At 42.4% G+C, this 26,473-nt stretch overlaps 1 protein-coding gene across 2 annotated transcripts in view; it reads left to right on the top strand.

Moving 5' to 3' along the window:
* Positions 1–26,473, top strand: part of DLGAP1 (DLG associated protein 1) — a 1,292,753-nt gene that overhangs the window by 102,253 nt on the left and 1,164,027 nt on the right. Inside the window, exon 1 of one of the 2 annotated variants that reach the window (XM_085605838.1) lies at positions 23,202–23,359. The exons of the other annotated variant lie outside the window; for it this stretch is intronic. The gene's annotated coding sequence lies outside the window, so the exon portion shown is untranslated. Of the gene's footprint in view, positions 1–23,201; positions 23,360–26,473 lie in introns of those variants that run through there. 2 annotated transcript variants of the gene reach the window in all.

The raw sequence follows: 26,473 nt of genomic DNA, 5'->3' as shown, positions 1-26,473 counted from the left end.
TGTATTCTAATTAATTTTACTGATTATATTGTAAATATTTGTTTTCTACAGTACAATAGAAAACAATGCTTGTACTATTACAGATCTCAATCTAAAGTTGAAGCATCACCTGTTAGAGTAGACATCTGCTTATGTTCGTCTTCTGGTGCCTCACTGCGTTGGAGAGCATCTCTGGGCTCAAGAGCCAAAATGGCTCTTTGCCAACATATTCCCTACTGCCGAGCTGATTATGTCATTGTTTTCGTTCTCATAGAATTTTTGTAACCCTGTAACAACTTCCATTTAACTATATCTAATGCTATCTATGATTCCAGTATCTCGCTTATTAAATATATGCATGTTTCCTCCTCACCAAATAAGAGAGCCTGGAATAAGTGATAACGTGAGTACTGATACAAAAGTCTTTGAGGAGAGAAATTTCCCATATGCTTCTATTCTAAACTTCTTTACTGCCGGCCAAACACATTTGTTGTACATTTTACACATCAAAACTATCTCAACAGAAACTAGCTAATGTATTTTTGAGTTTAAATGACTTATTTTAATATGCATTAACATTTCTGATATTATCTTCCCATCTTTTAATTTAGTAGCTTATTAATAGGGTAAGGTGTCACTTGCCAGCCTTTATCTGGTAGTCATTCTTTACACAGAAAGGCTTCTTGTTCTGAAAGACTCCAATGAACCTAGTTTGGGTTATGTATAACTTTCTCAGCAAAACATTTAAATAGCTTTATTCCATTCTCTTTCTTTCCTTAGCGTTGAAGCCAGCAAGCACACCTTGAACAAAATTGACACTTTGTTTTGACAGTGTTTATTAGCGTATCTTCAAGCACATGAAGGCATGATTCCCTCCAGCTATTTCAAAACCACTTTTCACATATTCATAGGTAAGTCCTTATGATTCAGACTATTTTCAAATGCAGATATGTCTGGATTACCTCGACTGATTTGTAAAAAATATTTATGAACAGCTTACATTTATTTCCTTTCGTATGACAAGGGTTGTCTGTTTTCTTCTCTTTTTGATTTGCATGCCTCTTGGGAAGAGGTGTGTTTTCCCTATGTCCAATAAGTGCTATCTCCTGTCCCCTGTTTGTCTGTCCTCCAGTCCCCTCGGAACTTGAGGTCCAGTTCTGTAGGCATGCTTACATTATTGTGTTCAGTTTTGGCGGTTTCAGATAAGGGTGGCGCATAGAAGGACATAGAATTTAATCATACCATCAGTAGACCCAAGCAGATCCCTCTGTCAAATTGTCACAGATGATAAATGGGATAACAGATTTAGCTGACACTAACCATGGCTAGCAAATTCTTAATGTGGCTAGAAAGGGGCCTCAATGAAGAATGAGGTCAGAGCTACCAGTTGTCGCACAGGTCATGCTGCCTGGTAGTCATTTTATGCAGTGAAGAATTGCTGACAGAAACTAAGTGAAAACCAGAGATCAGCTCACATGGGCAACTGGCTGAAAGGCTAAGCTAAAGTCATAATGGGTGCTATACAGGGGCGTAACATAGGCCCCGGCAGCCCCTGCGGTGCGTGGGGGGCCCCCTCAGCACCGCCCCCTCAGCACCGCACTTCAGCCTGGAGAGCTCCAGATTGAATCTGGAGGAGGCCACTCCACGTACCCTGCATGGGGGCCCCCTCAAGTTTTGTTACGCCGCTGTGCCATAGCAACAAATGAAAAGTAGCTGGGTCGGGCGGAGTCCATAGCATGTGCCTTAGGGACCTGCTGGTGAACTACATGGAGTGTAAACATTTTCAAAGTACACAGTAGAACAGTTGTCCCATATTCAGTGAAGAATGTGAAACCATGGTCACTGGAAGACTGGATGTGTGTGGGCACCATCCTGAGAGGCGGAGGGTTGCAGTGGCTACCCCTGAGACAGGTTATCAAAGAAGATATCACTGGCGGTATGGTCATTCCCCCTAAACCTGCCTTGCTGCAGAGGTATAATGAAATGAAAGTAACTGGCAGGAGTACTGGTGCAAGAGAGTTTTTAAGGGCTTCTCCCTGTAACTACACAAATGCATTTGATTACCAGCAGTGACAGCACCACACTAATAAACCAAATCATGTGCTGTCACAAAGATGTAATTACCTTGAATAATTAAGAGAAAGTCTAATTACCTGTTCTGTATAGAATCCTAATAGCTGGATATAAAACCCATGATGACCTTAAACTTTTAAAGACGCATTCCAATATCTTAAACAATACTCAGTCAAACTTCACAGGAAACAGTCCAGAAAACTACAGCAAGAAACACAAGGAGAACACTTATAGCAGGTATAGTTCAGCAGATGATACATCCCATTTCGCAGAGTAAATTGTAATGCACCCCTTTGCATTTTTATGTAGGAAGTGACAAATCATGATGGGTTTCTCTCTACTACACATGCAAAGTGCATTCTCCAATGTTCTACCCAGGCCCCCTGATGAGGCCATGTTCCACTGCTCATGCAGGATTCCGCAGTTCAACTTAAAATAAATATGCTTTTGTCAACTTGTTCTAGTAGGGTGGTGCTTTACTTAGTTTCATCTCCCTTCTCCATCTTGCTTTGTGTGTTCTCATTTTCAATTCTCAATAGGTGCATGCATCTTACCACTATGTAGAAATCAGCCAGTTTGGGTAAAGGTGCTGCATTCTTCATTCTTTTTTGTTTTGTACTGCTTTGCACTGTTCCATCCATACTTTTTCCATTTTCTCCATCCTTATCAAATCTCTCTTCTTCAACCTTTTCATCCACCCAATCTTTACACTTTCACACACAACTCTGCTTTTGTTCTATATAGTGCCATCCTTTACTTGGACGTAATTTTTTCTTTGTTGGGCCGTCAAAGGCATGTAACCACAGCAGAGACGGAGTAATCTCTGCCATCGTTTCACCAAAGGTCTGCCCCTACTTAAATAAGGCAGGCAGACCATTATGTTGATGAAAAAAGTAGTCCTTTGCCATTGTGACTTAGTACCTTTTCCGCCAATGTATAAATTAGGCCCATATTCTGTTTCCTGCCTCTTAGAAGTTCCAACAGAGTATACTTCGTGGTAGCATAAATAGTCCTTGTGGGACCACATCATCTGATTAACTTGCTCAGCCAATGGCATCCTATTTTCATTTGCCATCTGAGTACTTTCTTCAATGATGTGGTTTACCTCTCTACTAAACCATTTGCCGTGGGACTGAAATTAGTTCTTCCGGATAACTCCCACTCTTAAAACCCCTCTCTACGAACTTTATTATCTTCCTAGATAAATAATAATAAATTCAATATCAAACTACCTCGAAAAATAATAAGCAATTACTATAGCATACTTATGTTGCACTTCAAGCTTTTCCATGGGACCTAAAATATGTTACAAGGGTTGTGTGTGAGTCAGTGGCGTAACAATAGCCCTCTCGCCCCCACGGTGTGGGGGGACACCGTGGGGCCTCGGGGCCCACTCCAGCACTGAGAGCTCTTTGCTGCGTGGGGGGCCCCCCTCCACGTACTTTGCAGGGGGGCCCTCTCAAATTCCGTTACACCACTGCTGTGAGTTGTATGTGGTTTGTCACTGTTGGCCCACAATAAGCATTCTTTGACTTCACCTTCAACCTCTCTATCCATGCTCGCCCAACAAAATATCTCTTTTAAAATGCTTTTGGTTCTGCTGCATCCCATGTGACTCTGATACATCAATGAAATTAACTTGCTTTTTAAAGTCTTTGAAGGGTACAATTTACTACCTCTTCTCAGACCCCACACATCTTAGGTCAACTCACATTTAATGCAATACAATTTCTCAAAACTATCATAACATCTAGGCCAAACCAAATCAACCCAGCTTGTCAAAGTGGCAAGTTCCTCATTGTTTTCATAAGGTGGCCTCCATTCTTCTTCTGAAATTGCACTCAAATCTACATCACTTATGATTGCAACATATTCCTGTTCCAAGATACTTTCTACCCCGTTACCCTGGAAGTGTGCAAGGCATTGTTTTTATCCTTGACAGGCTAAATTATTTTGAACTGCTACAAAATCCACAACAAAATTAAATATCTCCATGTTTGCAAATGGCCTTGCAATTCTAGGTGAAGCGGGACCAGATCCTCTCATGGTCAATAAATGAATTAATGGTTTGTGATCCAATCGTACTCTAAACGGAATCCCCCTCACATATGTCCTGAAGTGTCTCACTGCCCAATATACAGCAAGAGTTCTTCTTTCAATCACCGAATATTGTTTTTCAGTATCACTCAATGTGCAAGATGCATGTGCGATAATGATTTCCCCACTATCTTAAATTTGATTCCTAACTGCCCGAAGCCATGGGGTCTTGCATCTGTAAAAATAATTGTTCTGTTTTTAATATCAACATCCTTAGCAGTGGCGCATCTGTGATCCTGTTTTTGATTTTGTCAAATTCTGATAGACACTCCTGATCCCAAATGAACTTATTGGCTTTCTTTAACAATTCATGCATGCTTTTGGTATCATCAACCACAATCCTTGTCTTGGTGACGCTCAAGCCAACCCTAAATCAAGCTATGCTCAACCCTCTGGTAGCTTGGCACAGAGCAGTCAGGCTTAACTTAGAGACAAGGTGTAAAGTATTTTGCAACACTTCAAACAGTAGCAAAGTGAAAACACACCACAAAAGGATCCCACATCAATTTCCCCAAATTTAGTACATTTTACTAAATAAAACGAGAACAAAACGACAAACATCTAATTAGTAGAACCGGAGATATTCAAGTTTAAAGATTTTAGCCAAAATAGCGCCAAAAAACATAAAATGCCAATTGTGGATATCTGGTTGTGTCGGAAAGTGACAAAGTCACAAGTTCAGGCCCACCTCAATGGAACATGGGCCAGCTACAGGGACCCAGTTAGGCCTGCTGAACAGAATACCTTAAATCCTGGTTTTCGGAGCATTGCAAGAATCTGTGTTGAAAATGCAGCTAAAGCGATATATCGGTTTCTAGATGTGGCAAGCTCCGGTGTGAGGTCCTCCAATGTTGTTGAGGAGTCTTTCAACGAGGCCTTGCGATGCGAAGTCCAGCATCGATGATGTATCGCGCTCTCAGGGCAATGTATTGTTTGCAAGGAGCTGGAAGGCTGCGATGCAGAGTCTGGTGTCATTGTTGAGGCTGCCACTGATGAGGGATGCGATGGGCTGCACCGAGGATGAGTCGAGCGGCGGTGGTTCTGATGCATTAATGGGCTGTGATGTGATGCAGATTTTTGCAGCTCTTCGAATCCACGCAGTGGTGGTGATGTGTCAGTTCTGCTTGGGTTTGCGCTGCACAGAGGAGATGCGTCGGTTCTGCTAGATCCAAAGAGCCTAGCAGAGCACCTTAGGCCCAATCCAAAGGTCCAGGACTGAGGTGGTACCACTTGGTAGGGTAGACCATTGGATGGCAAAGTTCAGATGCAGGTGCAAGTTTGTTGGAAGCTATTGTGTCCCTGACGCTTAGGATAATGGTCCATGAGTGTACTGAAGAGTTGGGGTTCAAGGTCCAGTATTTATAACCTGTTGTGCCTATAAAATGGGGGAGAAGCTTCTAGAAGTTTCTTTTTGAAGTTCACAGGCACCCTTCTTTCCATGACCTGGCTCCAGACTAAATACAGGGCATATGCAGTCCTTTGTGTGGTAGCAGGAGACAGCCTATTCAGGTGTAAGTGGGGCTGTGCCCAGCTCCTTCCTCCCATCCTGCAAGTGATGGCCCGTCCAGGCACACCTAAGCTCCATATTGTGTGTGGCTGCCTAGGAGGAACACACAAAGCCCAACTGTCCACTATAGTCAGCCATGTGACCCAGGGACATGCTACAGGCACTAAATGGCTAAGGCAGGAAAATGTCAACTATGTAAAAGTGGCCTTAGGAAATTGTAATTTAAAATCCGACTTCACCATAAGTTAGGATTTTTCATTAGAATTCCAATGACATCAAACATGAACTGGTTGCCTGTTCCCATTTGGAAAGTTTAGCTTATTAAATGTGATACGGTAACCTAGTGTTAATCTATGGGAGAGGTAGGCCTTGCAGTAGTGAAAAATGAATTCAAGAGTTTTCACTACTAGGACATATAAAACTTAAAAATGCATGTCCAACTTTTTAAATACATTGCACCGTTCCCTGAGGGCTGTTTAGGGCCTACCTTAGGGGTGACTTATGTCTATTAAAAATGAGGTTTTTGGCCTGGCAAAAGGTTTATTTTTCCAGGTCGAAATGGCAGTTTAAAAACTGCACACACAAGCTGCAATGGCAGGCCTGAGACATGTTTAAAGAGCTACTTAAGTGGGTGGCACAATCAGTGTTGCAGGCCCACTTGTTGTATTTATATTCCTTGGTCACAAGTAGTGCCACTTTACTAGAGACTTACAAGTAAATTAAATATGCCAATTAGGGATAAGCCAATGTCACCATATTTTAAGGAGTGAGCACATGAACTTTAGCACTGGCTATCAGTAGTAAAGTGTGAAGAGTCCTAAGGCCAGCGAAAACGTGATCAGAAAAAGTGGGGGAGGAATCCAACCATAAGGCTGACAGCTCTAAAACCCAGGATATTGGCAGAAGGCACAGATGATTAGGACATGAAAATGCACACTTTCTAAAAGTGGCATTTTCATAAATGTGACTGAAAATCTGACTTTACCATTAACGAGGATTTTGAATTACAATTCATTTGAGTCTAAACAGCATATCTCTATCTGCTCCTAATTCAAAGTTGGCCTGTATTAAATGTAATAAGGTAACCCAATGTGCACCAATGGGAGAGAGAGGCCTTACAACGTATTAAATAGGAAGGTTTAGCCCTGGCAAAAGGTTTATTTTGTCAGGTCAAAATGACAGTTAACAACTGCACTACAGGCTGCAATGGCAGGCATGAGACTTGTTTTAAAGTGCTATTTTAGTGGCTGGCACAATGAGTGCTGCAGGCCCACTAGTAGTATTTAATTTATAGGCCCTGGGTACTGTAGTACCTTACAGTAGGGACTTACAAGTAAAGGAAATGTACCAATCAGGGACAGGCCAACATTACCATGATTTAGGGAGAGAGCACAAGCACTTTATCCCTGGTTAGTAGTGGTAAAGTGCACAGAGTCATAAAGTCAACATATTCAGCTAATCAGAAGGGGCGGGGGCAAAGGGTTTTGGAAAATACCACACCAAGGATGTCAGGTCTAACAACATATATTTGTCTATTGGGAATAAATATGTTTTAGTCTCTATGTATTAACTTTGGGCCATGTCTTATAATGTGAAAGGTTAAGGTTTTTGTGAAAATCATAATGACTATAGAGTAAGGTAATGTGTCTATATATATATATTTGGACCTTATGCATTCCTCCCCTTCTTTAAAAAGTACATCAATACAGCTTTATAGATTGAATCAAGTATTTTCCCATACATCAGATGATAATTAAAAAGTTGATGCAGTGGCTTCTTAAGTGATTAATACATAGTTTATATATTTTGGTGGGAAGAGTTTTGCAGTGTGCTCACTGCCTTTTCTATTTCTTCCGATGTAATAGGTTCAATTAATGTTTTCTCTTCTTACCAGACAGTGTTGGGATGGATATTTTTTCAGGTAATCTTATATTTTTTCCATTGGGGCAACATTAAAGGACTGCAAAAGATTTTAGAAAGTGATGATTTGCCCTATCTCTTTTAGATCAATAGTGACTGCCACTTTTCTAGAGTTATATATTAAAAGTATAATTATTTGTAATTCTTCAGTGCACCAGGACGATATTATGCCTGCAGTTTCCCTTTTTTTATAGAGCTGTTAGCCCATTGTGTCAGAACTATTTATTTTCCAAAATGAAATTAGGGAGCTCTTTTGTCGCTTCCTCCCGTTGGGGAAAATGTGCTTTGGTAGTTTGTGATTTCAAAGATGTTTCAACATCTCTGAGGTTGTTATGTGAAGGCTGAATTTTTACTTTACTTAATGTCTGTTAGCATATTTAGAGCGTGGTAAGTTACCCGCATATCGTAGCTTTAAACGTGTTCCAGACAGTTCCGGAGCAGCCGTATCCTTACCATAGGCAAAGTATTGTGTTACTATATTTTTTATCTGACGGATTTTCATGGGAATTAACTAGAAGTGTGTTATCTATAGCCTATTTGTTTGGAATACTGATTTCTGGTGCTATTTCTATAATAATGCTCAGAGTGGTATTAGGTACATAAGGTACCACACGTAATTTTAGTGTAGATGGGAGTAAAAATAATCTATTCTGAAGGCAGCTAGATAGTGTTTACAAAAATATGAGTATTGTTTAGTAGTGTCATTTTCCGATCGCCAATGGTCAATCAAAGCGAATTCTCTCTTGATCTCATTCATTACTTTCATGGTTGTTGCCTTTCTATGAATCGCTTCCTTTGTGTTAAAGACTCTAATATGATGCAAGGCTGAGAGAATATTATCAATGCATGCCAAACCTCACATAGAATTAGCATCATATTCTATGGGAGCATAATATGATGCTAGTGTAATGGTTTTATCAGGGAGGCTGGTTCCTAAGATAATGCAGAGTCCCTCCAGATCAGGTAAAATCTTAAAAACTTGCCACGAGAAGCTTTTTGAAATGCGCATGCAGACAACTCTATACACTGTTAAAAAAGAGGAATAAAAGAACCTACCTGTAGCCCGTCCAATTAAATTTAAACTCTAAGGGCCTTATTATGACTTTGGTGGTCCTCCAGCAGCGGCACCACAGTGACTCCTTCTGGAGGACTGCCAAAGTCATGGCACACCCGCCGGCCATATTACAAGTTAAATCCTGGTCGGGCAGGTGGTGCCGAGGCAGTCTCACAGCGTTGGGATCTTAAGAGGGCCTAATACGCACCCCGCTGCTGTGAGAGCACCAACTGCACATTCCTGCACGGTGTGGCATGGATGCCACACCATTCAGGAACTGGGGGTGCAAATCCAGGGGGGCAAAACATGTGCCACCCCTCCCCCGCAAGCACCCTCAGGCCCTGGAACAACACAAGGGCCCCCTTTGTTGCCCCTCCGCTACCCTTTTCATAGCAGGCTTTCCTGACTAGTTGTGTTTTCTCTCAATGTCATGCCACCCTCCATTAAAAAAATGGTGCTTTGTTATTGCACTTGGCATAGATCTCCCCTGGATTGCACCCCCAACCTGTTTCTATGTTTCATAACTTTATGTTCCCACAATACTGTCACTCATTAAAAGTAAATGACTTACAATTTATTGGTTATATTACTGAAAAAAGTCTCTTACTTCTTGTGTATCTTCTCTTAGTTACTGTATACTTAGCTCCTTTTTTACTTACTTCTATTCCTTAGCTCAGCCAGGTAGCATTGTGCAGCTCGTGGTTCAGTTAAAATATGAAAAACACCTGTGCCAACACTTTGAGCTTTGAACTGTGTGCTCTCCTTTTCCGACTCAGTAAAATCTCTTGGTATCACCGTCGACAATAGCCTAACTCTCAATGTCCACATAAAACATTTGGCTAAAGGAGCACTTTTTACTCTCCATCATCTCAAGAAAATGAAACCCTTTATTCCAATTGATGACTTTAAACTAGTTGTTCAATCTCTGGTCCTCTCGCAAATTGATTACAGCAACGCTATCCTCACCGGAATCCCCAAGGTCCACCTAGCCCCACTCAAATCTGTTCTCAATCTAGAGGCCAGGCTCATCACTGACTGCAAACAATTTGACCACATCTCCCCAGTCCTCAAAACTCTTAAATGGCTTCCAATTGAAGGCAGATCCTCCTACAAGACTGCTTGCATTACCCACAAAGCCCTTCACCAAAATACCCCGCTGGACCTCTCTACTAAACTCAGCAAAGCGGGCTGCTCACGGCCAATTAGAAACACCAACACTCTCCTCCTTGTCCTCCCTGCTAAAAAAGAAAAACACACAGTCTTGCTCCTTCTCCAGCAATGCCCCAAACATCTGGAACCCCCTCCCTAAAGACCTGTGATGCAACCCTTCCTACATCAGCTTTAAAAAAGACCTCAAAACACACCTCGTCAACAAATATTGGGGGACATAATACCACGTCTCAAATTCCCCCTCCCCTCTTCCACCATTTAGATCCCCCTTTACTCTCCTACTATTGCCCTCCACCACCCCTTCCTTCTATATTCCACTGGTTTTACTCGCTCCCTCACCCACTGTTTTCCTCTACTCCTCCCCCTCCCATACAACCTCCCCATCCAAAATACCCCCTTCCCCATCTCTTTCCGTCCCCTCTATTCATGCCTTACTACTTACTGCGTGTAGCCCTTTATGCCTATTTCCCTCTCATAACATAGTATAAAATGTTATCTCCCATATCCATGTTATCTATGTAAGTAGCTCTTGTCTCATCTATCTGTTAATTCGATTTATATAAACTCTAGCTGTTCTCTTTGGTTAACCTTTTGAATTCTGCGCTACTGAAAAATTGTTTTTTATGCCTTTACTATCTTCATACTCATGTAAAGAGCTCTGATACCCCAGGGTTCAGCCAGCGCAATATAAAACCTTTAAAATAAATAAATTAATTGCTTGTGCTCCAGCTGCCTTAAATTCCTGGATTAGTTGTGTCAACTCCCATCTTTGCTTGGAAGTCTCATTTGACATGTCAGGATACACACAAATTCATTTTAACTCCTAAACAACTTCATATGTCTTTCTTTCGAGACTATTTATTCTTTTATCTCGAAATTGCCAAAGTTCACAAGGACTGGTCTAGGTCTTGAACCAGGTTTTGGTGGTGTGAAAGGGACTCTGTGGGCCCTCTGTACTTGAGGTCTTCTTCAGTTCCCTCTAATATATGGGATTTGATGATCTTCTCAATATTGCAGGTACAGATGTGCTATTTGATTCTAATAAATCTCAGATTGGCCCTACAAATCTGACTGTCATACTTTTCTTGTTTGAACTTAATCTTTCCCCACTTATGTAGTGTGTGTTTTGCTTATTCCCTCCCTGGATGTTAAATATTGCATAGCAGACAGTGTTTGAGCACCTACTCTAGGCATATGAGACTGCCTCCTCCCCTTGAGCATTTGGGGATTGTATCTGTTGGTTGTGGGTGTTTAGAGATTAAACCACATTTCCTTCCAGATTTAAGCCAGAGATATTTGCTTGAGTTGCATTATCAGGCAAATTGTTGCTTTTAGTCTGACTGAGTTCCCTATCTGACACTAGTGAGAGAATTTCATAAATGTTTGGACCAATTCTTATCACCTTTTCTGCAGTTGTAGACTTTTGGTGCAGTGATCTATGTTGCGCCCCCACTGGGAGACTGTGCCTTCTCTGGTTGAAGGAATGCAATACATTAGATCCGTCTTTGCTGTGTAGTTGTTTTTCTTCAGTCTTGAGCATTAGGGAGGAAAGTATAGTCTTCTCTAATTTTAGTGAGGCTAAGTGTGTTTGCCCACTTTAACCAATTTATCTAAGACCTTTTGCTTCCTCTGTGTCTTTTGCACCATTGCCCTCTTGTTCGGAATTTAGCTCACGTCTGCTGGTTTACCTCTTGTTCAGAATTTAGCTCACAACTGCTGATTTCCTTGCTGCTCAATATCTAATCTATGGCTCCTAGTGTGGCACTAATCTCTTCCTTTGTGCCATTTGACATCTTTTGTAGTTTTATGTCCTTTTTAATGCATGGCCTTCAGCTCTTCTTAAGAGCCTGTGTGTGCACCTTAGCTCTCCGCATTTATTTATTGATAGCTAGTTGCAGTTGTGACAAACTTTGTTTAGTAGAAAAATGTTTAACTGACTATGTGGATATCACTGCACTTCTCCAAATGACAAAGCTTAACTTAATTCAACTTACTCTCAAACTATTGTTTTTAATATTCAATTCAAACTCCTATTTTAATTCTTAAATCTTTTTATAGAGAAGAAATATGGAGATGAAATGCTTTCTTACCTCTTTCAACCAGTGATCCCCTAGTCCTGGTTCCGGTATTTGTTTTGAGCACCTAGTGGTAACACTCATGTTCCTCTCTATCCTCTACCAATAGGTGTTAAAGGTAGAAGGTGAAAAATTTGTAATCAGCAGTTGACTTGTTGCAGCTCTGTGCGTGTGCTATGTCCCACGGCCTACTCTATCTCACACTTCTGCTTGATTTTGCCAGCTATGTTTTATAGGTCCTTGTTTCTTTTATGGATTTCAGCAAGTTGGTTGATAGTTTTCTAGGTCTTGGGTGCCCATTCAGACCTCAGCTGCACCCATATTTTAGTGGCCGGCCCAGGACCGTGGACCTTCTCTGGGGTGAAGCTCAAACCCTTTCCTGCATGCTGGTCTGTAATGTTATAGGAGCTCTGTTTCCATAAGGAAATACTGAGGCATTTCTATTTCCCTCTCCTCCACAGACAAGACTTGAGAGAGGGAGAGAGAGAAAAATCAAAGGTTCTTTAGAGTGGCAACGACTGTAGTGGCAGGGAAACCGCCATGTTCCTCAGGGGGTATATCCAGGGCAATGAGCTGTGATGCAGTGTTACTCTTGTTCCATTGACGTTCTCCCCACAGCCACTCCGAGTGGCATACATGCCAACATTTTAGAAGAGGAAAGTGGGAGATTTTTAAAAACAATTGGGAGGATGTATTTCCCCTATTGACTTCTATTGGGGCCAGAATTGTATGGGATTTGCAAGTCTGGTGCTGCAGGATTGGATTTTTCTTACCTGTCAGGAGCACAGCGAAAGGCTATGGCAGGCAGAGAGAGAGTGATGCAGGTGAGGTGTACTGGCCTGCAGGAGCAGGTTGCTGGCAATGCACACTCTGAATCCCACAAGACCAGGCCCTGTCAGCTGAATCCCACATAGGAATTGTTTTTTTTTAGATCAAGCCTAGCAGTGCACATGCGTTGCTCTACAAGGCATTCTGTATTCACATCTACGGGCTTTGGCCACACCCTCACTGTTGATCGGTTAAAGTGTGTGTCATTCCAAAAAGCTTTCTTCTCCATGGTTTCTTGTGGGTATATGTGCCACCTTCTCAGGTCCTACTCCTCCCTTGGAGTATTGCCCTGTTATGGGTATCCTTACTGGGAGTGTTTTCCTTTTGTGTTCACGCACTCTAATTTGTGTTTTCCTGGCTCAGTACACCACCCGCTTCATGCATGCTGAACTTTAATGTTTACAGTTAAAGTTACTTCTTTCTTTTTCGCTTTTTTAGGGAAGGCTTTTGTATGTGTAAGCTGTTTTTTATTTAATTTCTGTTTATTGTCCGAAGGTTGCTTTTGTTCTCTTGTGCTGCCATGCGCCTTTTATCACAACTACGGTGCAGGGCTTCATGTTCAGATACGGATCTCAGCCTGGGTTTCGTTACATTTCCGTGCTCGGACCTTCCCTTATATTTACTTTATTTTTAATGCTTATTTTCAAACGTTTATTTTTGTTCACTTGTTCGGCCACGCACCGTATATCAGCACTACAGCCATAGTCCTTCATGTTCAGATACGGATCTCAGCCTGGGCTTTGTTACATTTCTGTGCTCAGCTCTTCACTTACATTTACTTTATTCCTCACCCTCCATTCAAATGGTTGCCTTTGGTCCCCATCAGAGTGGCAGACAGAAGGTGAGCCAAAGGTTAATTCCAGAAGCACCCTCCCCATCAAAAAAGAGAAGCGAACGCCTAACACAAAACATTGCTAAAGTGAGCGCCCCCTCACCCCAGACCTCCCTCCTCTTCCCTTCTAATTTCTATCTTGATATTCTCATCCCCTGTTCTCCTCTCTGTTAATGAGCCTACCCTGACGTCAACAGCCCAGAAAGAAGAGGGAGGGTCCCTGGTCCCCACCGCAGGCCCAAGTGTGCGGATCTTTATCTGGAGCCGGCACTGTAATCTCTCAGCTTTACAAGAGGGCACCGGGTGCAAGCACAAGACAAGCCGCGGACCCTTTACAGCCTCTCAGTCAGGCAAGAGTGGAATGGGGTATGTAGACTCCTAGAAGGACAAGGGTGCACATATGCAATCTCTCACACACAGACATAACACACTCCTAGCCAAAACACTTGTACACAGAAACACAAACATAGACAAAGGCATAAAAAACAGACCAGCTCTCTCACAAACATCTTGGAACTCAAAACCTCTGCTTTGTTCATTTGTGTCAATTATTTTGTTTTTAGTACTGGTGGGACTCACCCCACATAAAGTCAGACCTCTGAACACGCTTGTACATCAGCCAAAAATCTATGCCTTACAATCTGAGGACCTGTAGGAAATGTAAGTCTGAATCAATGCTTCATGCACTCTGAAATCAACTGGGGGGAGGTGTGTGTGTGTGTGTGTGTGTGTGTGTGTGCGTGTGTGCGTGCGTGCGTGCGTGTGTGTGTGTCTGTATGTGTGTGTCTGTGTTTACTTATGGTTTATGTGGGTGAATGACATTGGCTGATACCACAAGGATTTTACCAGTGAAGTGGCCTTGAATTTCCCAAGCAGGAGTTGGTTGTCATGACACTCCTTCCATTCTGTTGAACTAGAAATTAATTTCAGTTTTTTGATAAATACTTATCATTTTTAATGGGATTACAGTGCTCAACGTTGTTGATTGCATTTCATGGCGCACTTTCAGGGCTTTAGATACCTAAATGTAAACTAAAAACAAACCAATTTTGCACTATCTGATAAGATGTGAGTGACTTAGTAGATGTTGCAGTACCCAGGATAATGTGCTGCATGGCTAAATACTTATAAGGTACCAAAGGCGAGACCTATTGCATTGCAAATGCTTGTTGTATGCTGGAATCGGGAGGCAGGAGACTAGCCTTGAAATCGGTAGTCTTTCCCTGGAATCGGGAGGGTTGGCATGTATGGAGTGTCCCCACCTTAGCATCAATATTTCTGCCTCTGTTATGGCTTTAAGGGAGGAAAGTGGCCCAAGGTGGTGGAGATATGGCCTCGCTGCTCTGTTTCCAATAACTGCCTCTCCAACATACAGCACCCTGCACACAACTTGTCCTGCGCTGGGAGCTAAATATTTTTTTAGGAGAATTCGATATGACTTTAGGAAGGATTACCAGAATCTTATTTGAAAATTATTAGGAACTGTTGCAATCACCTCACCCCTTAACACACCAATGATACATTCAACCCCTTCCCTTGCTGTCTGCAAAACAAGGAACTGAGAAAAGGAAGTGTGGAAAATAATTTTTCATTCGAGGAGGTGGAATTGCCAATAGGTGTTTTAAACTCAAACTTTGCCCTGAGGTGGGCAAAGTCTTTAAGGCAAGGGAGGGTATGCGGATCTGGCTACATTGTCCGAGCAAGGGTGCACTGACTTTATTATCTTCCAAATTCTCACCCACTCTTAAGATATAAAGATTAGAGCTTGAATAGCTCTTATTTTTATCAAATTCCAAGAATAAATTAGAAAAAAAATGCTAAAATGCTAATTCCTTTTCAGAGGACACATTGGCAAATATTGCTATAACAGCACAATTACTTTGCATAATTCCGTTCTAATTATGTTGTGCTAAGGATAAGCCAATGGAGAGTCACTTAGTACTATGAAGTTCAGCTCTACTCTCTCATTCTCTTTGCTCATTATCGCCTTCTATCTCCACCATCCCACCGCTGCATTGCACATGCCAGATTGTTAGCCTGAACAAACATGGTGGTGGCATCACCATTTTCTTAATGCGGGTATGCATACGGAAGCAGGCATGGGGCACAGCATCAATGAAGCACCCAGCATTCTATGTTCCCTCAAACAGATCTGCCATCTGCTGCAGACTTAAACACACCTCCATCCACAGGCTTAGAAGTACACAGGCGGATACCTAGTATTGTGATATTGTTATGTAGATTACAGTAATATCAAATGGATGAGACACTTGCATAGAATGTATATTTGAAAACTAAAGAACATACACATTTCTTACTCAATTCATCTTACTTGATTCATCTTACGTATATCCTGCAAATTCTAGGCTCAGAAGGCAGTTGCTCATATTTTGTTGATGAATACCTCTGTTTTACACAGAGATGGTTATTGCATTTTCAATGTTGTGTTGTATCCTTCAGCCAGCCATGAAATTAAAAATGTCTCCCCACAGCAGACGGGTCAACTTTGCTGCTTGCGTTCTATTGTAAACTGTTTAAAGGTAGCTCTACCCCCATTTCAGATGCACTTAAAATCCGGCTTCCAAAGTTTAAGAGTGATACATATATTTACTTAAAGCACTTGATCCTAAAAAATTGCGAAATAAAATGTACCTCATTCATACTGCTGCGTAAAAGGCATATCCTCTGTCTGCAGAGCCAGTGGTCACGCAGCCTTATGTAGAGTTGGCTTGAAAGCCGACATCCGTCTTGGTCTGCATCATTACTATGATCCCTACAATAACCCGTTCTCTTCCCTCCCTTGCATCATCTCAAACCTTTTTTACTATTCAGATCTCCTAAACAAGCCTTTCTAAACCCTTCCCTCTGACTCCTCCCCTCTCTCTATTCAATCCAAACCTGCTCCTGCTGCCATGATCTCCAAGTAAACACTATCTAGACCCTTCCCTCTTCTATCCCTCCACTATCCTTTTCAATCCAACTAACACACTCACATGTCCACCGCTCAAATTACTTTCATATTTCCCTATACTAATTCACCACTATTCCTATTTGGGTTCTGGAGTAGCGTGCTACTCCTCGAAAAGCATGTCCACCACTCAAATACATTTCGTATTTCCCTATGCTAACTCAGCACTAATCCTTTTTGGGTTCCAGAATAGCATGTAATTCGCCGAAAAGTGTTTGATGCCGCGTCAGGGGTAGTAAGCGCTATATACATGCAATTACAATTACAATTGGCACTTCCTCACTTCAGTGCGAATTCTGCCAAAGATGAGAGTTGTCCTGCTGCCCCATCTAGAGTGTCAGCTCAGCCACCATGTTTAGCTTAACCCTTCCAAAGTATATGGCTGGCATTCAATGAGGGGAGATGATAGTGTCTCTGACATGCTGGTAAGGACAGCAAGCGTGACAGCAAAGCAAGATAAGTGGCCAATGACCTTCTGTTCCAGTCTAAAGGGTATGTTGGTGTGCACGAATTGATTTCGGAAATGTCACTATCCCACACTGACATGGTCTGCAAATTCCATCAGATGTGCCTCCCCTCCTTCCGAAGTAGACACAGCCATTTTGTGGATGAACCCTTCATCATCACGGAGAAGAAACCAAAATACGGTGGGTTTGCCAGTGCAGATGTAGTATGGGACAAGCATAAGTACCACGTTACAGCCAGCAAAACTCTTAATCTGTTTTTTGGGGTATCCTTAGAAATGGTATGACTATGAAGCGTTGGTGAACTGACAGACCTATGTGAACATACATGTGGGATGATCATCTTGCTCCATGTGAGAGCCAGTAACAGACTTCACATAGGTAATACATCTGCTGCCATGATCTGTCTAGTCCGGGCATCATTGGTCTAACTCTGACCCCACATACCCAAATGGGATTTTTTTAGTTCAAAACTGAAGACATAGGAATGCTGTGTTTAGTGCTAGTGCACAAGTATATGGCTATTAAAACGTGTGAATGAGTTATTCTTACCATCTACAGAGACCGTTGCACAGCACGAAAGTCACAGGCAAAAATCGTGATGCATTAATTGGGTCTTACAGGCTTCCACAAAAACAGCACGTACCATAGAATAAAAACTTGTGGCATTGTGTCAAAATTAACAAAATCTAATTCTAAATGTTCAATCATGGACGTCATTTAGGGGTCGCCAGGGGTCTCAGCTGTGGCCCCTGGCTTACCCTTTGCAACCCCTAGCACTGCCTTTGTGACCCCCCTGGCCTCTGGGTTCACTAAATCAGTACCGGGAAAACAGGTGCAACTCCTCCTTATAGATGTTTTTGGGCCTCCTTGTTTTCTGCCAATATTTTTATTAAAGGAATAGTGAATAATATTATATTTTTCGCTATTAGTGTAATAAATAATAGAGAACAATTAGCTGGGAAATGTCCCCCCAATGCAGCTGAGGTAAGTAAAAAATGCTTTTAGATGTATGTTGTGTGCATGCTTGCAGGTGAGTGTGGGCCCGATTCACAGAATTACCTTAAGACAAAATCCTAAACTTACTACCATTTTGGTATTCACAGAAGGCACTTACTCATTTCGGTATTCACAGAAGTTAGGAGTCCTAACTTTAGGACTCCTAAATGCCTTCTGTGAATACCGAAAGTCTTAAAGTTAGTATTTTTCTCAGTTTAGGAGAAGTAAAGTTAGGACTCCTAACTGTAGGACTCCCAAATGCCTTCTGTGAATACCCAAAGTCTTAAAGTTAGGATTTTTCTCAGTTTAGGAGTCCTAAAGTTAGGAGTCCTAACTTTACTACTCCTAAACTGAGAAAAATCCTAACTTTAAGACTTTCGGTATTCACAGAAGGCATTTAGGAGTCCAAAAGTTAGGAGTCCTAACTTTACTACTCCTAAACTGAGAAAAATCCTAACTTTAAGACTTTCGGTATTCACAGAAGGCATTTAGGAGTCCTAAAGTTAGGAGTCCTAACTTTACTCTTCCTAAACTGAGAAAAATCCTAATTTTAAGACTTTCGGTATTCACAGAAGGCATTTAGGAGTCCTAAAGTTAGGAGTCCTAACTTTACTACTCCTAAACTGAGGAAAATCCTAATTTTAAGACTTTTGGTATTCACAGAAGGCATTTGGGAGTCCTAAAGTTATGAGTCCTAACTTTACTACTCCTAAACTGAGAAAAATCCTAACTTTAAGACTTTCGGTATTCACAGAAGGCATTTAGGAGTCCTAAAGTTAGGACTCCTAACTTCTGTGAATACCGAAATGCGTAAGTGCCTTCTGTGAATACCAAAATGAGTAAGTGCCTTCAGTGAATACCAAAATGGTAGTGAGTTTAGGATTTTGTCTTAAGTTAGTTCTGTGAATCGGGCCCACTGTGTTTATGTGAGAGAGTGTGTGTGTATGTTGAATGTGTCTGTATGTGTAACCCATAGCACTACCTTTGTGTCCCCTGGCCTCTGGGTTATTTTAATCAGTGCCAGGTAAACAGTGGCAAGTCCTCCATAGGGATGTTTTTGGGCCTCCTTGTTTTCTGTTAACTTTTTATAAAACAAACAGTGAATAGTATTCTATTATTCGCTATTAATGTTATAAAGAATGGCGTACAATTAGCTGTGCTATGACCCTCCATGGCAGCTAAGGTAAGTAAAAAATGCTTTTAAATGTATGGTGCATGCTTGCGGGTGCGAGTGTGTTCACGTGAGGGAGTGTGTGTATGTGTGAATGTGTGTGTATGTGTAAGCATGTGTGTGTGTGAAAGTGAAGGTCAAAGGGCAAGTGATGTCACTTCCGCTCCCCCTGGCATTTTGATGGATTGACGTTCATGCGTTCTATTAATGTAAACTTAATTTTATTAGACATTCATTAAGCCTCACATTGCATACAATCGGTATAATTAATATGGTTTACAGCTTTAGCAGTCGAGCTGAATTAATTGTATTATAAAGTAGAATAATTTTAACATTAATTGACAGTGATAATATCACCTATTATTCAGTCCTTCAGGAACCATATTGTCAGTTGCTAGCTGAGGTTGTTGCCCCCCACCACTTTCTGGTGCTGAAAGGATTGGTCTTACATATGCACCTTAGGCCAAGTTTATTACCCCCACCATTATGCACCAGAGGTTGTGACCAGCACTGCACATACACTGTACTTCACCTCAGTGGGGCAATTAAAAGTCCCATGATGATCCCGTAGAAGGCAGTGTTACCTTAAACACCATTACTCTCTTTGTAGCTTTGTTTTTTATGCTATATTGGATTGTCTGCACTTTTACCTAACTATTCCACTGACCTGGGTTCTGGACTTTACTTACTTCTAGAATTGTTTCAGTTCCTTTTATGTTAGGGTTTCCTTTGGCCTGTGGTCGGGGGCTTTATTATTGGCAGTGATGCTCTTTCTTCCCTTCGAGACTCTGTCAGAGTTCCTTACTTTCAGAACCTGTATTTTATCATTTGACATGCCTCTTTTTGGGTGGCGAATTTGGTGGTTTGTAGGCTTTCTTCTGTACAGAATGTAGCATTGCCTCTTAGGTTTCATTTTCTTCCACTTGCTTGGCACTTATGTTAACTTTGTTTGATGTTGTTGCCTGTTTTAGAACTTTTTTACTATGCTTAGCAGCTTATCTTCTCATCTTCAACCGATGCCCTTGAAGTGATGCTTGCATTTTGTCTGGGCGATTGATGGTTGGGGGTCCAGCTCTCCATCTCTGGGCCTCAACATGAACCACAAGTTCTAAGAATAGCTAGAAATGTAGAGGCCCAGAGACCAGAGGAATACACCCACAATACCAATGCAATCCATAAAAAAATCAAGATCCTCACCAGGATACTCAAATTGTCGATTTTAGGAAATTGAAATGTGTGTGATAATTCTATAAGAATATATTTCTTGGAAATAAAGTATTTCTGGATCTGGAAAAAAGGTCCTCATCTCAAAAGGAGTTACATTTTCAATACTCTGATGTATCCTGAGGACTCCAGTGTGCAAGGTGATTTTTCAGTGCAGAAGGGAACGTCTCTCCATCCTCTGAAGAAGCATTAGTTGTGAGGCTTGCTACCAGTGTGCAATTTCCATTTAATTACACATAGAGTGCTTGACCAGCATATCACACACACATACTGCCCTGTTGTGGGTATTGACAGTTGTGGTTTGCGCTTATTTGAAAGGTGCCTTCGTGTTCGGACCTCATAGACCGTACTGGATTGAAGAAGTCCTGATCGGATGGAGGATCCCTTCCCAAGTAGCTAAAGAGGATCATTTGATTCAAATCCTCGCTAGCATTCACAGTGTTTTCAGATCACCTTGCACAGGTATATCCTACCTCCATTATACGATCATGATGTCAGTGTCCCGCTTCGCATCACTTTATCCAGTCCTGAACAGACTCATTTTCACAAGGTTAGAGACATGTTTTGCATCATCTAGCTTTGCTTTTGGAAGGACATCCTTGCTGTAACCACCAGTTAGAATTTCGCGCGACCAAGCTTCAGCAAGACTTGCATAACTTTTTTATGAAGCTGGCTGGTACTTGTTCGAAGTGAAGACACTACGAGAGCGCTTGCTGTGAATAATTAAAGATAAAACAATGATGGGTTTTTCAAACCCTTCAAAGCAGTCCATCTCCATGAAAAATGGTACTCCTGCTACAGATCAGGTCCATCCTCCGGAACAGTATACATTGTTTATATGTTTTTCTACTTGTGTGGTCCCTGACAGTGCCATATTTACCTGGTTGAGATACGTCTTGCCGGCAAGGCAGCAAGTGTTCACAAAGAGCTGCATTGAGATGACTTGAAGAACTAACCTGGAGAGTGTGAAGATAAAAATGTGTCAGCTTGAAAACAAAGTTGTGCATGTTTGTGGATAGTCTAGCACAGAACTGAGACTTCACAATCCCCAGTTTAAGTATAGTGCGGTGTTCTGGGTCTTCTTATGAGCTCTCCGCTCACTTAAGTTGAAACAGAATAAGACTTAAACTCCTCTCTCTAGTCCACAATGTAAATCAGGGTTCAGGTCTGAGCTGCTTCTGCTAACGGCTCCCCCAAAAAATACATAACATCTGTTATTGCTGATGATTGTTGGCATATCAATAAAGAAGTTTCCATATCAGAGGCAACTTTGGGTCAGGCTACCGGATAACTCCATGTCCCGGCCTTTCATTTGCCAAGTCATTGGTTTTAGGTCTAAGTCCATCTGGTTCCGTAGACATTAACCAAGTTGACATATACCAGAATGCATTAGGTTCTTAAAGTAAAAACATAGGGCTGGAAAATTGTGTCCCTGATGACAAGGTCAATCGTACTTGCAATCAAGTGTCAAGAAGCCTGAACGTCCATTTTGTAACCTCGGCTTAAGTGCACAAAAGGTCCACTCAAGGTTCCACAGGAAGACAAAAGTGCCCACCTACCACAGCAGCACGTGGCACTCCAAATCCTTTAGGTACAAAAAAGAGATTAAAGTAATCATGCATAAGCCGTCCCCGCTGCTTTGTGGAAGGGAGCAAAACGTTTTTTTTTCCTGCAAGGTACCACGCCATTCTCTAAATATAAAAAACTATGGATTAAGGCCCAGATCTCTGTACTGGGGTGAATGTATGACATTGTTCTGCATTCTGTCCATCAATAGTTCTTTTTGCATTTGTCACCCCGAGTGGGACGGGTATGCCCAGACGTGGCTCCCGTGCTCTCCATGCCACTGGAATCAAGCTATCCTGGCTGAAGAGGGGTGAAACCCCGAAACCGGTCCTAGGATGCTTGTTTCCAGTCCAGGAAGGACCTGGCCTGGCATTTCGGGCTGGACTGTTCCCATTGGGCACAGGGTCAAGACTAGTTTGCATATGGCTGGGTCCAAACTAGAATGGCATGGTAAGCAAAAAAACGATGGACTTAGGCCCAGATCTCTGTACTGGGGTGAATGTATGAAATTGTTCTGCATTCTGTCCATCAATAGTTCTTTTTGCATTCACCTGCCACAGCAGCACGTGGCACTACAAATCCTTTAGGTACAAAAAAAAGATTAAAGTAATCATGCATAAGCCGTCCCCGCTGCTTTGTGGAAGGGAGCAAAACGTTTTTTTTTTGTTTCCAGCAAGGAACCACGCCATTCTGTAAATATAAAAAAAATCTCTAGGCATCAATTTGGTATTACACGAACATGTACTGATTGTTTGATAAATTAGATGTGGGTAAAAAGGACTAAAGACGAGAATGTGCCTTCAGCAAGCCTAGCGTGAGGGAATCTGCGCGCGCGAAGAGTCCTCGTCACAGATGGAATGTCACCGTTTCCCTCGCGCGTCTTCATCTTCATTTGTGCGGAGAGCGCGAGCGTCGCTCCTCGGGAAACCCCCTCGCAGGATGCCATGATGCCGCGTGAAGGTATTTTCTCCCTCCAGAGATCGGATGCTAAAGCAGTGCAGAGGCACCGCCGCACATGCCTTCCGAAGCAGCTGTTTCACAGCCATTGAAGAAACGGACTCTCGCGTGCATCTGTCTCATCTGGACGGCGTTTCACCGTCATCCATAGTTTTCATTTATCTTATTTCGTGAAACGGAGAAAACATGAGTGGGCGTGTGTGCTTTTCGTAAGGACATTTTTCAGCTATGCGCTCGCTTGTGCAGCAGAGAGAGCCGTTGTCATGCTGTCATCTTCGTTGCTATGGTTTTTTTTTGCGTGTGTGCCAGAACATGATTTGTTAGTTTAACTCTCTCACATGTTTGATCAAGATGTTTTTTTTTTTGTGGCTTACATGATTTCGGGAGCAGGCGTGGTCACTTCCAGTGGCTCCAGGTGAGGGGAGCATCCCTCGGATGACAGCACACCTGCAGCGCGGGCTTCCCCCATGGCAAGGTAAGTTGTGGGGCTGGGGGGTGGGGGCGGTTTGAGTTCTTGCAGGCGGTGACTGATGCTGTGAAGATACCTCGCAATTCGTGCATCACGGTGGGGTTTCCGAACGATATCATAGAGATGTGACCACGCTGCTGTCATAACGCCCTTGTGTTGTGTAAAGCTGGGGGTGACGGGTACCCCAGAGCCCGCACATATCTAAACGTGTTGAAATGTTCTTCCGTTTACTGTGATTGCATTGTTAGATGGCCAGGTGTGTCTCCGTGAGTGGTAGATCTAGTGCTTGGAAGATGCTTGCACCCCGTCACAGGGATAGCCTTCATTCCCAGGCTTTTGCGTCACTAAGGGGGGGGGGGGGGGGGGGGAGTGCTGGCTCCTCAAGTCAATAATGCTCGTTTTTAGTGGCTTTTAGTACGTATTTGGAAAGCTATGGGGAGGTCGGTGTTGCACTGTTGAAAAGGGCATACCCTCTGCTGCCAGAGGGGTCTTTTAAGCTTGCCCACAGTTCTGTGGAAGAAGCGACCACCCCATGCATTGATGTCGCCCGAGAACATAGCGGCAGCAGTGTGCAACAAATAAAAATAGATAATAGACTTGAACTTGGAAATACGCGCACACTCGAGGGTTTTAAGTGGGGTTGTCTGTGCTGTCGTTAAAAGTTAGCTGGTGCCCATGAACAGCGGTCGTGATTTCTGTGCATAGGGATGCGTGGGTAAGGTTGTGTGTTTATCCACGACCAGAACTGCTTTTTCCACCCATGTTCCATTTATCGGTTTTTAAATTTGGAATCCGCAAGGTAATTTCCTCTCCACTGAAGTAGTGGACGCCCTTGCAGCTCGTTTGCATGGATCTGTTTGATGTCGTTTTTGATTGTCCTGCACCTGTGTCCGTGTGAACAAGTGCATGATTTCCACAACAACATCACACAACAGCTTTCAACGCTGGCTTCAAACTAACTCACTGACAGTGGTCTGCTTGTTTAACCCCCTCCTCCAGTGTCGCCTTTAAAAAAAACCAATGAATGAATTACAAGGTTTCTTAGCGTGTTAATAAGGAGTAGATTTGGGAATAATCCTTTCGTCTTGCCATGTCTTCCCCTTGACCTGTAGGCGCAGCGGCAGTACCTTCCAAAGTCTGCCTTCAGGAGCAACCCCCGTTGTATAGCACCTATAATGGTGTTTGATTTGCCACCCCATCATTGATAAAGAAGCATTGGCAAAGCCAGTAGGTCTGTCTCTAATGTGCTAATGAATGCACATTGCGTTTGCGCGTACCGCTGCTCCTTGTGTTGCAACAATAATGGCAGACCCATTGACGTTGCTAGATATCCTGTTTTTTAAGCTGCTGGATTGTACTCCCGTGTGTGTGTGTGTGTGTATGAAATGAGACCTGCACATGGCTCCTGACTAAAACATAAAACATCCTCCTGTAGTAAAAAATAAAAAACACGAAGATTGCTTTCTGTGTGTACTTAATGTAAGAAAAATAATTTAATGTGTAAAGAGTGCACTTCTGAGCTGCAAATGAGTCCTTATTGCATTTCAATGCTTGAACTCCATGGCAGGTGGAATGATACATCAAGCAGCCAATGCCATGAGGTAGGAGGAGGCAGGGCCGGCTTTAGCACTGGTGGCGCCCTGTGCGACAATGGTTGTTGGTGCCCCCCAATGACCCCATCTACCACGGATTACCTCACTACCACCATTTAACAGGGCTCCTCAAGTCTCTATAACCACTCTCTCTCAGACTGATTTAGTTTTATAGCGCCACCCATACCAGTGTAAGGTGTCAGAGCACTTTAAATCACACATACATTGACACAGAGACAATCATACATGTGTAAATCAGTGTATAGGAAATGTTACTTTAAAACAGAGGACTACACGTCATAGGAGTCACATCTCATCTATACTGGTAGGCAGTATAGTTTAAGAGTACTTGGTCTGGAAAAGCACAAATTCAGAATGTAAAACATTAGATAATTGTCAGGGGTTTTCTTTAATAATCAGAATAGATTTGTATCCAAATGAACACTTTTTGCAAGTTTCGATTAATGAAAGACAGTGCAAAAAGACATATAGCTCTAATACATATCTTGGAGTTTGCATGCAGCTCTTTAATGACAGTTAATAGCTCTCTAAACTATAGTAGGATTTTAACTTCGGGGAGGAGCTAAGACTCGCAACCAGGGCTGGCTCGAGCACTGGTGGCGGCCGTTACAATTGTCTTTTTTGGCGCTCTCCTCCCCCCCAAACCTCCTTTTCCATGTATTTCCTCACTATCACTCTCCAACAGTGTACATCACCTCCATAGCTTTTCTCCGACGTGCATTTCATTTTTCTTGCAGTGCTACTCATAGTTCACTCACATTCAGTTCTGTGATCTGCATGGTACACTTTCTTTGCAGCAGGCACATTAACCCTCCGCACTATTTTACGATGAGCCAAAACGGCAACTAGACAAAATTCCGAACTCTCACCAGTAGGAACATTAATCACCAAAGTTATCTTGACATTTCTATTGTTGCCTGAAAACTGCCTGATGCACAAGTAAGTTGATGGGATTTTAAACCAAAATTATTTTCAAACACAGCACCCTCTACCAAAGTAAATGTTAGGTGTGGTTGCACTGGTCGCAGAGCCCTAAAGCCAGTCCTGCTCCCAGCAATGAGACAGGACAAACATTTCCAGAAATGGGGTCAGAGCTAACCTGATCGCCTTTATATGAGGATAAAGATCTATGTTAGTGGTGGCATGTGATACTTCCCCCAGATTCCAGCAAGCAAAACAAGTGAACAGATTTCTTGTTGATGATTTAAAGGAGGGTAGACATCTCCCTTGAGAATTTTTTGAAACTTTTGGAATCAGATTTCTAAAACGCTGCAGACCCTTATAGGGCATTGGTTAAATATTCCAGTACTTTCATGGTGCAGCAGGGAAGTCTGGCCTTTCCTAGGAGTAGATCTCTTTTCAAATGTCTTAAGTCAGAATTTACTTCCACTGTACAAAAGTCATAATTTTTCATGGGCGAGCCCCTTATGCCAAGGAGTAATTTTTAATAAGACAGCACCAGAAATTTGCCATAGATACTTCAGCCACAGTCATGGGTACCGCTAAA

This window comes from Triturus cristatus, chromosome 5_1 (genome assembly GCF_964204655.1).
Source record: "Triturus cristatus chromosome 5_1, aTriCri1.1, whole genome shotgun sequence".
Taxonomy (NCBI): Eukaryota; Metazoa; Chordata; class Amphibia; order Caudata; family Salamandridae; genus Triturus; species Triturus cristatus.
This window is presented reverse-complemented; position numbering and strand designations above follow the sequence as displayed.